The sequence below is a fragment of the Hevea brasiliensis genome, chromosome 5, assembly GCF_030052815.1.
Source record: "Hevea brasiliensis isolate MT/VB/25A 57/8 chromosome 5, ASM3005281v1, whole genome shotgun sequence".
Classification (NCBI taxonomy): Eukaryota; Viridiplantae; Streptophyta; class Magnoliopsida; order Malpighiales; family Euphorbiaceae; genus Hevea; species Hevea brasiliensis.
The window spans coordinates 59008004-59027623 of NC_079497.1; positions in this window are offsets into that span (position 1 = coordinate 59008004).

Below are 19620 nucleotides of genomic sequence, written 5' to 3' on the forward strand. Positions count from 1 at the left end.
CTTGTACTTTCAGCTAATAATAACCTGATCTCAGGTCAATTTTGGAAAACACAGCTGCACCCCTCAACCGATCAAACAAGTCATCAATGTGGGGCAATGGATATCTATTCTTTATTGTCACCTTATTCAACTGTCGATAATCAATACACAAATGGAGAGTGATATCTTTCTTCTTAACAAACAGCACTGACACTCCCCAAGGGGACACACTAGGGCAGATAAAGCCCTTGTCAAGCAATTCTTGCAATTGCACTTTCAACTCTTTCAATTCTGCAGGTGCCATTCTATATGGCATTATGGAGATTGGATCCACACCAGGCATAACATCAATTTCAAACTGCACTTCTCTTTCTGGAGGTAATCCTAGCAATTCATCAGGAAATACATCCGAAAAGTCACATACAGTAGGGATGTCCCTTAGTACTAGACTCCCCACTTGGGTGTCTATCACATGTGCCAAGTATGCTTCACACCCCTTTCTGATCATTCTTCTGGCTAATGCAGCTGAAGTGATGTTTGATGGCAGTAAATGCCTCTCCCCATGTATTACCACATCACCGTATAAAGGGAGACCAAAAGTGACTATCTTCAGTCTATAGTCAATCATGACGTGATGCCTGGCTAACCAATCCATGCCCAAGATAATATCATAATCTCTGAAGGACATTTCAATTAAGTCTGACAGGAAAACATGTCCTTGGATCACCAAAGGACAGTCTCTATAAATTCTGTTGACCTGGACCTCTTGTCCTAATGGACTAGTTACTAGCACTTCAACACCCATTTGCACACATAGAACAGCAAGTGAACTGACTATGCTACCACTAACATATAAATGGGTTTAACCCGGATCAAACAATACAGATACTTCTTGATCAGAGATAGAGAATGTACCAGCTACCACATTGGAAGTCTCAGCCTCTTCTCGCTGTCTCATCATGTAAACTCTGGCTGAAGCATTTCTTTGTGCTGATTGACCAACTGTGCCCTGAATGCCTGAAGTAGTGCCTCTACCTCTGCCTCTTCCACTGCTAACTGACTGTGAACCTCTGGGAGTAGGACTCTGAATAGATCCCTTGGCAGTAGTAGGAGCTGGACCATATCTTGGAGCACTAGTGCAGTCTTTAGCTATATGGCCCTTACCTCCACAGTTAAAGCAGGCCCCAGTGGCCCAATAACACTCCCCCCCATGAATCTTGCCACAAGTCTCACAGGGGCGGGCAGAATGTGAACCCCTGCTCGACTGCTGACCAGACCTAGGGGGTCTCTATCCGGAGAATCGGCCCCTACCAAATCTTCCACCTCGACCCTTGCTGGGTCCACTAAATTTCTTCTTCTTCCCATAAGTACCACTGGAACTTGGTTCAACTGATTTTTCCCCCTTGTCTTTTTCTGATTTCTCAGATTTCTCTGATTTTTCTTTCAATGGGGTTGCTTCTGATTCTATTCTTTCCAACTCAAGTGTTTGAGACATGAGCTCTGAGAAATTGCTGTGTCAAAATCCCATAACTTGCATCCTTATGCTGGCCTTCAAACCCGTCTCAATTCTCTTGCACCTTGCCTTGCCGGTGGAAAGGAGACTCCCAGCATAATGACTTAAGCAGGAGAACTCCCTCTCATACTCTGCCACTAATCTATTCCCTTGTTTCAAACTCAAAAATTCTTACAGTTTCTAATCAACATATGCATCTGGGATGTATTTCTGTCTGAATTCTCTGATGAAGTCATCCCAGGTCAGCACTGGGGGTTCAGCCAAGCTATGGGGGATGGTCTTCCACCAATCATATGCATCCCCTTGCAGTGTTAGTAGTATGCCCTAGAGCATATCATTTAGTATGTATCTTGTACATATTTTATTAATAAATGGCATTTCCACTTTTCCGTTTACATAATATATTTATGTGTAATAAAAAAGGTCCATTGATATTTTGTTAGAAATATTATTCTTAAGTTGTTAAGAATATGAGTGACAATATTTCTAGCACGAAGTATCATAAATAGGTTCACAATCGAGGATACTTCATAATAAGGACACGACTTATCCAGAAAGATTGTATTCATATTTGTTCCCAAGTTATTTATATGAGATATAAATAAGATGGAATGGTGAGTCTCATGCCATATAACAAACATGATAGGCACTTATAAATGATAAATAGGCCGAACCAGTGACACTTATGACAATCACATGAAGTTTACTCTTGTCAATGTTTTGTCATAAATCATATCAGTGCATATAATCTTTAGACCTGAGATAGCACAGTTATCTTGTATATAGGTAGTTTGAGTTTGATACTGCTTTTATACTTGTACTGTGTACGGATATATGGGCATGTGTTGGCTCCTACTAGTTATATATGGAGGTAGGTGTTGATCAAGATGGAATCTGTTCCTCTAAGTAAATAGAGATAAAATCCTATGTTCATTTAATTGTTCTTGATGTTTCAAGTTCCTGGCCAGGACAGATAGATTTATTCAGAAAAGATTTTCTGATGAGAAAATCTTTTTAATCAAGAACTGGAATTAAAAGAGAACATAATATTCATAGCAAATAGAGTTTGACATAAATCATGACTCCAGCTTGAGTTGGGATTTTGTAACAGAGAGATTCTAGTGCATGGTAACATATGATTATAGGTTCATTTAAGGTAAACCTTATTACTAATTGGGTGGCCATGGCATGCTATGCTAGGTGTTAACCATGGTCTATGAGTTTCATAAAATGATTTAGAGAAATCATTTATGGTAAGAAAGAGTTCTGATGATATTAAGAGTTGATATCATGTCTCATTGCCAATTAGTGATGAGCCTAGTAAGTCACACACATACACAAGTTATCACCTATTTAAATATGATTTAATTAATTAATTAAAGAGTTTAATTGATTAATTAAATAGGTTTGGTTTGCAATTAGATTGCAAAGTCCCTAGCATGACTTGAAACCAAATCTAGATTATTGGATGTATAATATAAGTTAAATTTATATTTAAAGTGTTTAAATATGAATTTAATTAATGAGAAATTAATTAATAGAGATTAATTAATTAATTTATATTTGATATAAATTAATTAGAAGAAGAAAAATAATTATTTTGGGTTGAGAACTCAAAATTAAAACACAGGGGCATTTTGGTCATTTTGCAGTGTGACACGTGGCACCATGAGATGGTGACACATGGCATAACACATAAGCTTGCCAAATGTTTTTTAATCATGTAAGATGATTAAAATCAAGATTAAATATAGGTTTGACACTTGGCACAATGTGATTGGGTCACTTAAACCTAGAGCTAATCAAAGGGTGACATGTGGCAAGGGTTTAATGTGTTAACCTAGCTATCTAAGTGTTGTTATGAGAAAATAAAAAACAACCAGCAGCCACACTTCTTTGTCACGCCACTTTGAGGGTTTTTATCTCTTCTTCTTCATCTCTTATCAATTCAAAGAGATTAGCCATCAATCTCTTGAATTAAGAACACTAGGAATTGTTTCTAGTGTCCTGTTTACATCTCTAATCTCTTAAAAGGCAGAACTTGAATTTCTAATTAATAGAAAAGGCTTTAGAAGCTATTCAGGGGCTGCCATAGGTGTTCTTGGTGTGGACGAGCTAGAGGGACAACATCTGGTGTCCTGAAGACGAATCTCAAAGGCGCAGACATGCTGCAGTGCATCAAGAGGTTAGTGTAATCGTTCTTGATTTAATCTAGGGTTCTAAAATTAATCTGATTAATTTTAAAATCTTAAATGGAAAATACAGATCCAAAAACATATTAAAAGAGTTTTAATATGTTGTTTATCATTGAAATCAAATAGATAAAAATAAATCTTGCATGATGCATGTGACCCTAGGTGAAAATTTTTGAATTCAATGGTATAAACTTGTGTTTTTCACGCTTCCGTTCCTTCAATTTGTATCAGAGCCACTATATTTGCCATTTAGATTGATGTTTATATGATTTAATTGTGTGTTTGATCATGAGATCAAGAGTTTATTGCTGGTTGCAAAGTCAAAGTGGCGGCACAAATGATGAACACCATGGTGCGCATGGTTGATGCATCACAATGGTGTGCAAAGGTAAATGGATGGTGAATGTGCAATTGTTGTCTGATTTAAGATCCATTTTATGTCTAATTAAATTGTTTAATTAGAATTTTTATCACACAATTAAATTACGATTCAAATCAGAATTTTAAAAATTGTTTGAATGTGATTCAAATCTGAATTTTAAAAGTTGTTTGAATGTGATTCAAATCTGAATTTTTAAAGTTGTTTGAATCATATTTAAATCTGATTTTTTAAAATTGATTGAATAAAATTTAGATCTGATTTTTTAAAAAATATTTGAATGTGATTCAAATCTGATTTTTTAAAAAATGTTTGAATGAGATTCAAATATGAATTTTTGAAGTTGTTTGAATGTGATTCAAATCTGAATTTTTAAATTTGTTTGAATGAGATTCAAATCTGAATTTTTAAATTTATTTGAATCATATTCAAATCTGGATTTTTAAGTTGAATATGAGATATTCAATTTAATTTAAGTATGTATGTTTTATTTAATTGTTAAATAGTGATATGCATGATGGATGATCATGGACTATAAAAGACCAATGTGATTGGATTTATTTCTTTTATGTTTCTTTGGGATTGTAAATTAATTAATTTATTTTAATTTTTTTTGGGCTTGTGTTATTAAGTTTGTAATAATTTTTGGGTTGTAATTTCATTTATTTAAGTTCTTGTAAATTCGCCTTGGTATGCCAAGGATTACTATGTAATATTGGATTGCAAGAAGTTCAAGGAGGTCAAGAGCATTGGTGGGACCAGTGGGAGGAATTCAAGATCAAGTGTTGATTATGTACTCCTTCAGCAACTCTTGTAAAATGAATGAATGAATGAAATGCACCTAGGAATGCCCTGATTCAATTCTTGGTGGCTCAGAATTGAATCCCTTAGAAAGTCCATGATCATACCATATTTACTGCTTATCCATGAATGCATGAGATGTATGGGAATGTATGCAATTATATGATATATGCATGCTAAATGGATAATGTGCAAAGTGAGACCTTAATAGTAAATAAAATGACCATAAAATCTTCCAAACAAATGATTAAGTTGGAAATGCTATAATTAAAGTAATTATAACATAGGCCCTCCATTGGGGCAATTATTTTAAGAAATTTTAAATAGTTGCATAAGATGCAATTTATTTAAGAGATTTTCTTAAGAATAATTGTTAAGCATGAGATGTTGTAAATATGTAAATGGTTTAGTGGCCAATATTGGATGTACCTGAGGACATTAAAATTATTTGCATAATTATTGGCTCAATGGGATCAACTTAACTAATGCAAGATAAGTCAATAATGGATGTACCTGAGATTTTGAGCATTAGGGGCTAGGTAAAGGATTGAACCTCACATGAGATGTGATGGGCAAGGAGTTGCTCACTTATAGTTTATTGTAATTCCAATAATGGATGTACCTTAGGATGATCAATAGAATTATAAGAATTCAATCACCCACTAGAAATCCATCCAACTAGGATTTCCGTTTTCTACTTTGGAAGTGTAGGATTCGCTAAGTTAGTGGGAGGACCAATTTGATTAAAAGACCATAATCATTTTGGTTAATTACATAATACATTTACTAATTAATCTGGTTATTTTCTGCAATTAATTTTCTGATAAAAATGAGCACAAAACAACCACCACCATCCAATATCCTTGCAAGCATACTTGATCACAATAGGTTGGCAGGACCTAATCTGTCTGATTGGCTAAGAAATTTGAAACTTTTACTGAACCTTTAACATATAGGATATGTTCTAGATTCAAATGTTCTGGTCCCTTACCTCCGGAGGCCACACAAGAGGAACATGAAACTTTGGACAAGTGGAAGGAGCATGATATGAGAGCTAAGTGTTACATGCTTGCTTCCATGAGTAATGAGTTCTGAAGCAACATGAGAACATGCAGTGCGAGTGAGATCCTCTTTCACCTACAAGAGTTGTATGGTGAGCACGGCGAGAATGCTAGGTATGAGATATCTAGACAGCTATTCCGTATGAGGATGTCCGAGAGCAGAATGTTGGGGATCATGTCCACAAGATGATTGGTGATTGAGCGGTTGGAACATCTTGACTTCAACATGGATTTCCAACTACAGACGGATTTGATCCTTGATCCTTCACGAGTCTTTTGGGAATTTTGTGAAAAAATACCATAAGACTAAACAGGAATGCACCTTATCTATATTTCTCAACATGCTGGTTATTGCCCAAAAGAATATGCCAGGCAATAAAGGAAAAGAGGTAGCTTTGGTTGCATCTTCTTCTACTGGAAAGTCCAACAAGAAGAAGGGCAATAAGAAAAAGAAACCTCAGATTCCTGGTCCTTCTAAGAAAATAGCTAAACAGAAAAGGAAGACTAAAACTGATGAAGGCAAAGGAAAGTGTTTTCTACTGCCAACAGGAAAGTGTTTCCATTGCCAATAGGAAAGTGTATCCATTTCCAGTAAGAAAGTGTTTCCACTGGCCAGAGTATAGCAATCTAAATGAATGCAATGCCGTGGTGAAAACCAACTCAAGTTCAAAATATATTTGGCACTTAAGGTTATGTCATGTTGCAGAAGATAGGATTGCAAAACTGGAGAAAATGGGGATTCTATCCTCATTGGGCTCTGAGCCTACTCCAACTTGTGAATCTTGCATTCAAGGCAAAATGACTAGATCACCCTTTGTTGGATAGGGGCTAAGAGCTGGAAATATTTTGGAGCTAATACATAGTGATGTATGTGGTCCATTTAAAGAAATGGCTAGAGGGGGCTTTCATTATTTTATTACCTTTACTGATGATAAATCAAGGTTTGGGTATTTGTATTTGATGAAATACAAACATGAATCTTTTGAAAAGTTCAAAGAATTTAAATCTGAAGTAGAAAATCAAACAGGAAAGAATATTAAAGCTCATCGATCAGATCATGGAGGTGAATATTTGAGTACTGAATTTGATGAATACTTGAGAGAGCATGGCATTGTTTCTCAGCTGACTCCTCCAGGAACGCCACAGCTGAATGGTGTATCTGAAAGGAGAAATCGTACCCTATTGGATATGGTACGTAGTATGATGAGCTATATTGATATGCCAATCTCCTTTTGGGGATTTGCATTAGAATCAGCTTTGTATATTCTGAATAGGATTCCATCAAAATCAGTTTCTTCCGCACCTTATGAGATATGGCATGGAAGAAAACCAAGTCTTAAGCATGTTAAGATTTGGGGTTGTCCAGCTTATATCAAAAAGCTGAACACTGATAAATTGGAGACCAGATCAGAAAAAGGTCAATTTGTTGGATATCCAAAAGATAGTTTTGGATATTATTTTTATTTGCCTACTTCACAAAAGGTTGTGATAAGTAGAGATGCCATATTTCTTGAACAACAGTTTGTTCAAGAAGGAGGCAACGGAAGGCAAATAGAGTTAGAATTGGAGAATTCTGACCAACCAACATCGAGATGGATATAGATCCATCTAGTCAACCAATACCCGTTGATGAAACATCTACAATTTGTTCCTCGTAGAACAACCGGGTATCTCACCCACGATGAGATATGGTTTTCTTCATGAAGAAGAACAAGAGTTGTCTACTCATGAAGAAGTAGATCATGGAGATGATCCACTTACCTATGAAGAAGCTATATCAGATATAGACTCTTCAAAATGGATTGATGCTATGAAATCCGAGATTGATTCCATGTATAAGAATCAAGTTTGGGATCTTGTTGACCCACCTGAAGGTATTATACCTATAGGGAACAAATGGGTTTTCAAGAAGAAAATTGGTTCTGATGGAAAGGTAGAGACCTATAAGGCAAGGCTAGTAGCGAAAGGGTTTCGCCAAAGGCAAGGAATTGACTATGAGGAGACTTTCTCGCCTGTTGCCATGCTTAAATCAATTAGGATTTTATTAGCAATAGCTGCGTACTATGATTATGAGATTTGGCAGATGGATGTCAAAACAACTTTTCTCAATGGATACATTGAAGAAAACATTTTCATGGAACAACCTAAGAGATTTGAATCCCAAGATGGTTCCAAGGTATGCAAGCTAAAGCGATCCATTTATGGGTTGAAACAATCTTCGAGGAGTTGGAACATCCGTTTTGATGAAGCCATTAAATCCTTTGGTTTTATCAAAAATGAGGATGAGCCATGTGTATATAAGAAGGTTAGAGACAATGCTATCACTTTCCTTGTCTTATATGTGGATGACATACTGTTGATGGGTAATGACACAGGTATGTTGACGACTATAAAGGTATGGTTGTCAAATACATTCTCCATGAAAGACTTAGGGGAGGCAACCTATATTCTTGGGATTCGCATCTATAGAGATAGAGCGAAAAGAATAATTGGTTTATCCCAAAGTCTATACTTGGAAAAGGTATTAAAGAGGTTTAACATGCTTGATTCCAAGAGAGGATTGTTACCAGTGAGACATGGTATCCATCTTTCTAAAGTGATGTCTCCAAAAACACCTGAAGAAAGAGATAAGATTGCCAGGATTCCATATGCTTCGGCTATTGGAAGTTTAATGTATGCAATGTTGTGTACTAGACCGGATATCGCATATGCTGTTAGTTTGACTAGCAGGTATCAATCCAATCCAGGTTTCAAACACTGGATAGCTGTCAAGAATATTCTTAAGTACTTGAGAAGAACTAAGGATTTATTCTTGATTTATGGAGGTGGAGACTTGCAATTGGATGGTTATCACGATTCGATTTCCAATCGGATATCGATGATAGAAAGTCTATCTACGGATATGTGTTTATTTGTAATGGAGGTGCGATCGGTTGGAAGAGTTCCAAGCGAGCACATTGCAGATTCCACTCTGAGGTCGAGTATATTCTGCATCAAATCCGCAAAGGAAGCTATTTGGATTAAAAGTTCGTGATGAACTTATAGTAGTTCCTTCCATTGAGTCGGCGGTTCCATTACCTTTGTGACAACAATGGAGTAGTCATCTGAGCTAAGGAACTAAGGTCTCACCCAAAATCCAAACACATAGAAAGGCACTACCACATTATCAGAGATATAGTTGGGCAAGGCGATTTAGCCATGTAGAAAATAGCATCAGCTGAAAATCCAGCTGATCCATTCACTAAGCCTATGTCACAGACTCAGTTAGACCGACATCTTGAGAAGATAGGTCTAAGATATTGTAATGAATGGCTCTAGTGCTAGTGGGAGATTGTTAGTAGTATGCCCTATAGCATATCATTTAGTATGTATCTTGTACATATTTTATTAATAAATGGCATTTCCACTTTTTCGTTTACATAATATATTTATGTGTAATAGAAAAGGTCCATTGATATTTTGTTAGAAATATTATTCTTAAGTTGTTAAGAATATGAGTGACAATATTTCTAGCACGAAGTATCATAAATAGGTTCGCAATCGAGGATACTTCATAATAAGGACATGACTTATCCAGAAAGATTGTATTCATGTTTGTTCCCAAGTTATTTATATGAGATATAAATAAGATGGAATGGCGAGTCTCATGCCATATAACAAACATGATAAGCACTTATAAATGATAAGTAGGCCGAACCAGTGACACTTATGACAAGCACATGAAGTTTACTCTTGTTAATTTTAATCTTTAGACCTGAGATAGCACAGTTATCTTGTATATGGGTAGTTTGAGTTTGATACTGCTTTCATACTTGTACTGTGTATGGGTATATGGGCATGTGTTGGCTCCTACTAGTTATATATGGAGGTAGGTGTTGATCAAGATGGAATCTGTTCCTCTAAGTAAATAGAGATAAAATCATATGTTCATTTAATTGTTCTTGATGTTTCAAGTTCCTGGCCAAGACAGATAGATTTATTCAGAAAAGAGTTTCTGATGAGAAAATCTTTTTAATCAAGAACAGGAATTAAAAGAGAACATAATATTCATAGCAAATGGAGTTTGACATAAACCATGACTCCAGCTTGAGTTGGGATTTTGTAACAGAGAGATTCTAGTGCATGGTAACATATGATTATAGGTTCATTTAAGGTAAACCTTATTACTAATTGGGTGGCCATGGCATGCTATGCTAGGTGTTAACCATGGTCTATGAGGTTCATAAAATGATTTAGAGAAATCATTTATGGTAAGAAAGAGTTCTGATTATATTAAGAGTTGATATCATGTCTCATTGCCAATTAGTGATGAGCCTAGTAAGTCACAGACATACACAAGTTATTACCTAATTAAATATGATTTAATTAATTAATTAAAGAGTTTAATTGATTAATTAAATAGGTTTGGTTTGCAATTAAATTGCAAAGTCCCTAGCATGACTTGAAACCAAATCTAGATTATTGGATGTATAGTATAAGTTAAATTTATATTTAAAGTGTTTAAATATGAATTTAATTAATGTTAAATTAATTAATAGAGATTAAATAATTAATTTATATTTGATATAAATTGATTAGAAGAAGAAAAATAATTATATTGGGTTAAGAACTCAAAATTAAGACACAGGGCCATTTTGGTCATTTCACAGTGTGACACGTGGCACCATGAGATGGTGACACATGAGATTACACATAAGCTTGCCAAATGTTTTTTAATCATGTAAGATGATTAAAATCAAGATTACATATAGGTTTGACACTTGGCACAATGTGATTGGGTCACTTAAACCTAGAGTTAATCAAAGGGTGACATGTGGCAAGGGTTTAATGTGTTAACCTAGCTATTTAAGTGTTGTTGTAATACCCCTCACCCGACTACAGTGTAGCCGAGCAAGGCATGCTACAATCGGTGCCGGAGCACCCTAACTTATATTACTTTATTTTTTTCTAAATAATTTTGAATTCATTTAATTTAATATTAATTATTTTTCGATGGAGAAACCAGCGGAGTTTCCCCTATTTTATTATAATTTGGCGTATTTCAATATTCACCTATTTGAAATTCAATTCAACAATATTTCTAAAATAAAATCTTATCCATGCTAATCATAATTATCTCATAAATCATTCTCATAATTTTCTCATATTTTAAATCTCATCCATACATTTCAATTTCATAATCATTTCCATACATTTCCATCCATACTCAATTCATATGTAAACATTCTCAAATTACATAAGCAAAAATTTCAAATTTACTTAATTTATATAATTTACAAAATAATTAAAAAATTTCATAATTTACATAATATATAAATTAATTACGTATGAAAAAGCTAATTAATTAATTTACATCGCATTCCTATTAATTACCTGTTCATAATATACATTATAATACAATATCTAAGCATTTTGTACAACATATAAAATATAATCTATATGGGCCCTATCTATATGCATTGCTGAGGAGGTGACAACCTTGAATACTTCAGACACTTCTGTAGATCAGAACTCCCAAAATTCCCAGTCAAACGTCCATTGGGTTCTAGCTTCAATACCTGCGCGAAGGAAACAATTCCATCGCGCTAAGCATTGCTGCTTAGTGGTGCAATAATATAACAAGGAAATAATATACAAATAAAGATAGAAATAAAACATAATTCAAATAATTAAGATTTATTTATACTTCACATGCGGTTTCTAAAATTTAATATGTTTTATCCTAATTTAGTCTTCTTTGAAAGTGTTTATTTCGCCAATGTACAGTAATAATGTACAAAGAAAAATGATTTAAAAATAATAAATTTATGCTTATATTATTATATAAGTCACATTTGCAATAGTTATTTATGTTATAATTTTCTTTGCTAATCTTTTAGCATTTTCTCTATACTTGCTAGGTTGTTTCAGATTATCTCATAATAAGTAAATTTTAATATTGGTCCAGTTCATTTCGATTCTTTCTAATAAATAACTATTCTAATTTATTTTAGGTCATCTTACTCATTTATTTTATTTAAATTCTAATATTTTTAATTGCTAATATTCTTAACTTATCTCAATAAATTTCATTGCCCAAGTAACCTATGACAGGCTGACTAAATTGGATAACGGGTCATTGGCACTGGACACCGTGGTGTCTCGGGCCGTCATACCATGGGACGCAGAACGTCAACCACGTATGCAGTCAGTATGGCTAAAAAGCCATGATAACACATAATTAGGCATAAAAGCCATGAATGCAGGCATAAAGCCATGAATGCGGGCATAAAGCCATGAATACAGGTATAAAACCTTTTGCAGTACTGCTAAAACAATACCCTATTGGCATGCCAATCTATCCAATCTGACACACGTGTCTAGGCAATACAAGGGCACATAATATCATTAAATATTAATATATTCTATTTTATGACTTCATTATTTCATGATAAATTTCAATTATAATTCATACATTCATTTGATCATTTATATGATCACAATTCACATCAATTATTCTTTTATACCATTGTACTCAAAATACTTCTCCTTTCTACAATAATGAGAACTAATGTCTCATTCATATATTAATATGGTTCATTTATTCATTCATTATGTTATTCATGTTGATCACAATTCTAAACAATGGTTCACATGTACCATTGTATTCAAAACATTTTTCCTTTCTCATTTATACATTCAAGAATCTACTTATGTAATTACAAATTTTATATTTCAAGTTGAGTTACTAATATTTTATGAATTTCATTTGTGATGGGCATATAAGCCTTAACTATCTATTCACATCAATTAGGTGACTTATTTTTCATGTTTCAAGTAATCCATGAATATTTCATGGATTTCAAATTTATGGCCTTAATTTCTTTTTAACAATTTTGACTAGGATGCATAGTCCACATTTGTCATACAACATTTAAGCTTAGAATTGGTTCTAGGTCTTCATCTTAATTTACTAATCATTTTGATTACTATTCACCTTACTAGTCAACCAAAATGTTGACTTTTTTATACTTAATGCATATATTAATTCTAATTACACCAAGATCCCACATTTTGAGTTTTACATTTGCTAGTATTAATTGCCAATTGCTATTTCAAGTCTCCTAGATGCATTTCTAAATTTTTTAGTTTTTACTACCTAAGTTTACTGTTCCATTGGACAATTTTAGAGTGGAAACTGGGCTAACCTTTCTTCATCAAAGTTGTTCCTTATTGTGTCTTCTTTAATTCACTTTTTGAATAACTCCATTTGGAGTTTTGTAGCTCAAGTTATGGTCATTTTACCATAACTAGTCGGAGTGACCTGTACCCAGATTTTCTGGGCAATTTGGTTCTGCTAAGTTTGGTGACCAAAGTTTGGTTGGCAATTTGACTAGGTTATCGTCATAATTTGGGTTAGATTTCTTCATGAAAGTTGTTGCTCTATATCGTAGCTTGTTGCTGGTAAAATTTCAGGTCAATTGGACCTTTCTACATTAAGTTATGGCCAAATGACTAAACACTGTTCATTTGGTCATTTTGCCCAGGCAGATTGTAGGTCACCCGGATTAGGGCAAACTTTTGGTCAACTTGGTTTGGTTTTCTAGGCATGGTTTCTTCACCAAAGTTGTGCCATTATGTGTCTAGTTTGTTTTCCAATTGGCGAAACACCAATTAAACCTCTACAATTCAAGTTATGGCTGCCCAAACCTGCTAGACTCATGTCCAATTCTGCAGGTCACCTAGGGCAGCCACACTAAACCTAAATCCCATCACTAAACACACTTCATTTCTTGTTTAACAATAACCAAATGGTCACTAATTGACCATTAAAACTCACTTTCATCATTACATGATCAAAGTCTCAATTTCATGCTCAAACCCTAACTCCAATTTCCAATTCATGGCATACACGCACCAAACTCATGCCAAATCACTTTATCCATCATCTATACTCATCAATAACATAATTAAGCCACTTAATTTCATCAAAAACCAAAAATCCTTAAACTTTCTCATGGCTGCCAAATTTAAAGATTTCATTTACTCAAGTTTTTCTTTTTATTTCACACAATTTCTACTTGATTTAGAATGCTTACAAGATTAAAGAAAGAAAAGAAATTGTTTAGTGTACTAACCCTTTTAGAGCAGAATTTTCCCAAGCAATTCCTTCACTTTCTTGGCTTTTCTTGGCTTCCAAACACTCCTACAAGGTGTGGGGGTAATTTTTATTGAAGGGATCTAGGGTTTTTGGTGCAAGATAAGCAAGGTTTCCAAGCTTGGAAGCTTGAACTATGGTGGAAACCCTCTCCTCTCTCCTTTTTTTCCATTGTTACAGGTCATTGGGGAAGACAAGTGCAGATTGGTTTTCATTTTTTCTCTTTTTTATTTAGTTTTTATCCCTTTTAAGAGGCTTGTCAATTTGTGATTAGGTGGAGAGTGTTTAATAACGTCATATGATGTCATAATTTCTTATTTAATTCATTTTCTTTTTTTTTCTTTTCTACTCAATTTCAATTTAATTTGTAGCAATATTTATTCATATTTTATGTCATAATAATTATTTACTCAATTGGACAAGTTGGTCAAAAATCATCTCTGAAGACGAAATGACCAAAATGCCCTCCGTTTGGCTTAACAGACTAAAATTGTCTATACAGATTGAAAAATTTTTCTAAGTATTTTCTTGGCATTCTAATGTCATAGGAACCTCAATGACCCTTCTCTGGAGTCCCAAAAATTATTTTATGAATTTTCTTCCGGGTTTAGGGCTCCTAGTTGCGAGAACCGCAACTTCCCACTGGGTTACCCATCGCTAGGGCACCGGCTCATTTAACTTGGTTGTATTTTATTTCTAAAATTTTTCCTAAATTTTTCTTATTAATATTTGAGTTATTTATGACTCCTCACTTTAGTTTAAATATTTTTTCAGAAGTTCTAGCTGTCCGGACTGACACCGGTCACCGAAACAGTAGAATGTGCGAAATTGCTACAGTGAGGATGTTACAATTCTTCCCCTCTAATTTAAATTTCGTCCTTGAAATTTACTGGGTGTAGGTATCTGAGATAATTCCTTTACCTTTCTATTGCTCCCTCTGTCTACTTTTTTTATGTATATGGTACTATTTAGTCTTTTCGAATCTATCATTATACACTTAGGCATATCATAAAGGAAGTACTTTACCTCAAATTCACATTTGGGGCTTCTTGTTCTTCTCCGACTTGGGTGACATTTGGAAGTGGTGTTACTATTGTACATAGTCCTTCCACGACCTCTGTCTGGGTTCGTGGTAAATTCCTCTTAGGACAATCTTTCAGACGATGGTCTATGGCCCCACATCTATAACAGGCTCCAGTCGATCCCCTACATTCACCTTTATGCCACTTGTTACAATGTCCACATTTTCTTGCTAGTCCTGGCACACTCACTATTAGTGTTTCTGGTTTATCTCTTCTGGGTATAGGCCTGGGTCTGGATCTCCTACTTTGATCAGATGTCTGACTTAACTGTTCTCTCGGCCTCTTATTACTAGACTGTCCAAATTTCCTCTTTTGCTGATCACCACTCCTCTTCTGTTCCTCTTCATGAACACAGCTAATATATTTCTTTCTGAACTCTATCAGAAAGAATTCTCAAGTTACGTCGGCTGGTGGCACTACCTTGGTTACGACATCCCACCATCGATATGCAGCTTCTTGTAACAATGAAATTGCACACTCCAAACTCTGTTCTGGTGTGCAATGGAGCTGCTGCAGGACTCTTTCAGTCCTTTCTAACCAATACTCAGCCGCTGAAGAATAGTCTTCCTTTCTACCATTGAAATCTACAGCTCCATACTTCCTCATTTTACCTAGAGGTGATTTCTGCTGAGGCGGTGGCGGAATAACCCCAATCATTTGTCGAAAGAATTCAGTCATCTGCTCAAACAAGGCCTGTTGGGGTTGTACAGGCACCTCTTGCACTGGTGGAGCAGGATCTCCCTAATTTCAATATCACTCCCAGTCGGAATATGGCTTACTACTTCTTCTTCTACTCCCCTCTGCGACTCTGAGTCCATACCTTAACCTAAAATAACCAAGAAAATAGATCTGCATTAGTGTCACCTCGACTCATATGAATGCAATGCATGTCATGCACACAATCTTATTCTATCTATCTATGCCAAGGAACGCCTAAATCGCGCTCTGATACCAATAAATGTAACACCCCTCACCCGACTATAGTGTAGCCGAGCAAGGCATGCTACAATCGGTGCCGGAGCACCCTAACTTATCTTACTTTATTTTTTTCTAAATAATTTTGAGTTCATTTAATTTAATATTAATTATTTTTCGATGGAGAAACCAGCGGAGTTTCCCCTATTTTATTATCGTTTGGCGTATTTTAATATTCACCTATTTGAAATTCAATTCAACAATATTTCTAAAATAAAATCTTATCCATGCTAATCATAATTATCTCATAAATCATTCTCATAATTTTCTCATATTTCAAATCTCATCCATACATTTCAATTTCATAATCATTTCCATACATTTCCATTCATACTCAATTCATATGTAAACATTCTCAAATTACACAAGCAAAATTTTTAAATTTCCTTAATTTACATAATTTACAAAATAATTACAAAATTTCATAATTTACATGATATATAAATTAATTACGTATGAAAAAGCTAATTAATTAATTTACTTCGCATTCCTATTAATTACCTGTTCATAATATACATTACAATACAATATCTAAGCATTTTGTACAAAATATAAAATATAATCTATATGGGCCCTATCTATATGCATTGCTGAGGAGGTGACAACCTTGAATATTTCAGACATACGGAGATCGAACTCCCAAAATTCGTACCAAACGTCCATTGGGTTCTAGCTTGATTACTGCGCAAAGGAAACAATTCCATCGCGCTAAGCATTGCTGCTTAGTGGTGCAATAATATAACAAGGAAATAATATACAAATAAAGATAGAAATAAAACATAATTCAAATAATTAAGATTTATTTATACTTCACATGCGGTTTCTAAAATTTAATATGTTTTATCCTAATTTAGTCTTCTTTGAAAGTGTTTATTTCGCCAATGTACAGTAATAATGTACAAAGAAAAATGATTTAAAAATAATAAATTTATGCTTATATTATTATATAAGTCACATTTGCAATATTTATTTATGTTATAATTTTCTTTGCTAATCTTTTAGCATTTTCTCTATACTTGCTATGTTATTTCAGATTATCTCATAATAAGTAAATTTTAATATCGGTCCAGTTCATTTCAATTCTTTCTAATAAATAACTATTCTAATTTATTTTAGATCATCTTACTCATTTATTTATTTAAATTCTAATATTTTTAATTGCTAATATTCTTAACTTATCTCAATAAATTTCATTGCCCAAGTAAACTATGACAGGCTGACTAAACTGGATAACGGTTTGTTAGCACTGGACACCGTGGTGTCTCGGGCCGTCATACCATGGGACGCAGCACGTCAACCACGTATGTAGTCAGTATGGCTAAAAAGCCATGATAACACATAATCGGGCATAAAAGCCATGAATACAGGCATAAAGCCATGAATGCGGGCATAAATCCATGAATACAGGTATAAAGCCTTTCGCAGTACTGCTAAAACAATACCCTATTGGCATGCCAATCTATCCAATCTAACACACGTGTCTAGGCAATACAAGGGCACATAATATAATTAAATATTAATATATTCTGTTTTATGACTTCATTATTTCATGATAAATTTCAATTATAATTCATACATTCATTTGATCATTTATATGATCATAATTCACATCAATTATTCTTTTATACCATTGTACTCAAAATACTTCTCCTTTCTACAATAATGAGAACTAATGTCTCATTCATATATTAATATGGTTCGTTTATTCATTCATTATGTTATTGATATTGATCACAATTCTAAACAATGGTTCACATATACCATTGTATTCAAAACATTTTTCCTTTCTCATTTATACATTCAAGAATCTACTTATGTAATTATAAATTTTATATTTCAAGTTGAGTTACTAATATTTTATGAATTTCATTTATGATAGGCATATAAGCCTTAACTATCTATTCACATCAATTAGGTGACTTATTTTTCATGTTTCAAGTAATCCATGAATATTTCATGGATTTCAAATTTATGGCCTTAATTTCTTTTTAACAATTTTGACTAGGATGCATAGTCCACATTTGTCATACAATTCTAAGCATTTAAGCTTAGAATTGGTTCTAGGTCTTCATCTTAATTTACTAATCATTTTGATTACTATTCACCTTACTAGTCAACCAAAATGTTGACTATTTTATACTTAATGGATATATTAATTCTAATTACACCAAGATCCCACATTTTGAGTTTTACATTTGCTAGTATTAATTGCCAATTGCAATTTAAAGTCCCCTAGATGCATTTCTAAATTTTTCAGTTTTTACTACCTAAGTTTATTGTTCCATTGGACAATTTTAGAGTGGAAACTGGGCTAACATTTCTTCATCAAAGTTGTTCCTTATTGTGTCTTCTTTAATTCCCTTTTTGAATCACTCCATTTGGAGTTTTTTAGCTCAAGTTATGGTCATTTTACCATAACTGGTCGGAGTGACCTGTACCCAGATTTTCTGGGCAATTTGGTTCTGCCAGCTTTGGTAACCTAAGTTTGGTTGGCAATTTGACTAGGTTATCGTCATAATTTGGGTTAGATTTCTTCATGAAAGTTGTTGGTCTATATCTCAGCTTGTTGCTGGTAAAATTTCAGGTCAATTGGACCTTTCTACATTAAGTTATGGCCAAATGACTAAACACTGTTCATTTGGTCATTTTGCCCAGGCAGATTGCAGGTCACCCGGATTAGGGCAAACTTTTGGTCAACTTGGTTTGGTTTTCTAGGCATGGTTTCTTCACCAAAGTTGTGCCATTATGTGTCTAGTTTGATGTCCAATTGGCGAAACACCAATTAAACCTCTACAATTCAAGTTATGGCTGCCCAAACCTGCTGGACTCATGTCCAATTCTGCAGGTCACCTAGGGCAGCCACACTAAACCTAAATCCCATCACTAAACACACTTCATTTCTTGTTTACCAATAACCAAATGGTCACTAATTGACCATTAAAACTCACTTTCATCATTACATGATCAAAGTCTCAATTTCGTACTCAAACCCTAACTCCAATTTCTAATTCATGGCATACACACACCAAACTCATACCAAATCACTTTATCCATTATCTATACTCAATAATAACATAATTAAGCCACTTAATTTCATCAAAAACCAAAAATCCTTAAACTTTCTCATGGCTGCCAAATTTAAAGATTTCATTTACTCAAGTTTTTCTTTTTATTTTACACAATTTCTACTTGATTTAGCATGCTTACAAGATTAAAGAAAGAAAAGAAATTGTTTAGTGCACTAACCCTTTTTGAGCAGAATTTTCCCAAGCAATTCCTTCACTTGCTTGGCTTTTCTTGGCTGCCAAACACTCCTACAAGGTGTGGGGGTAATTTTTATTGAAGGGATCTAGGGTTTTTTGGTGCAAGATAAGCAAGGTTTCCAAGCTTGGAAGCTTCACTATGGTGGAAACCCTCTCTTCTCTCCTTTTTTTCCATTGTTACGGGTGATTGGGGAAGACAAGTGCAGATTGGTTTTCATTTTGTCTCTTTTTTATT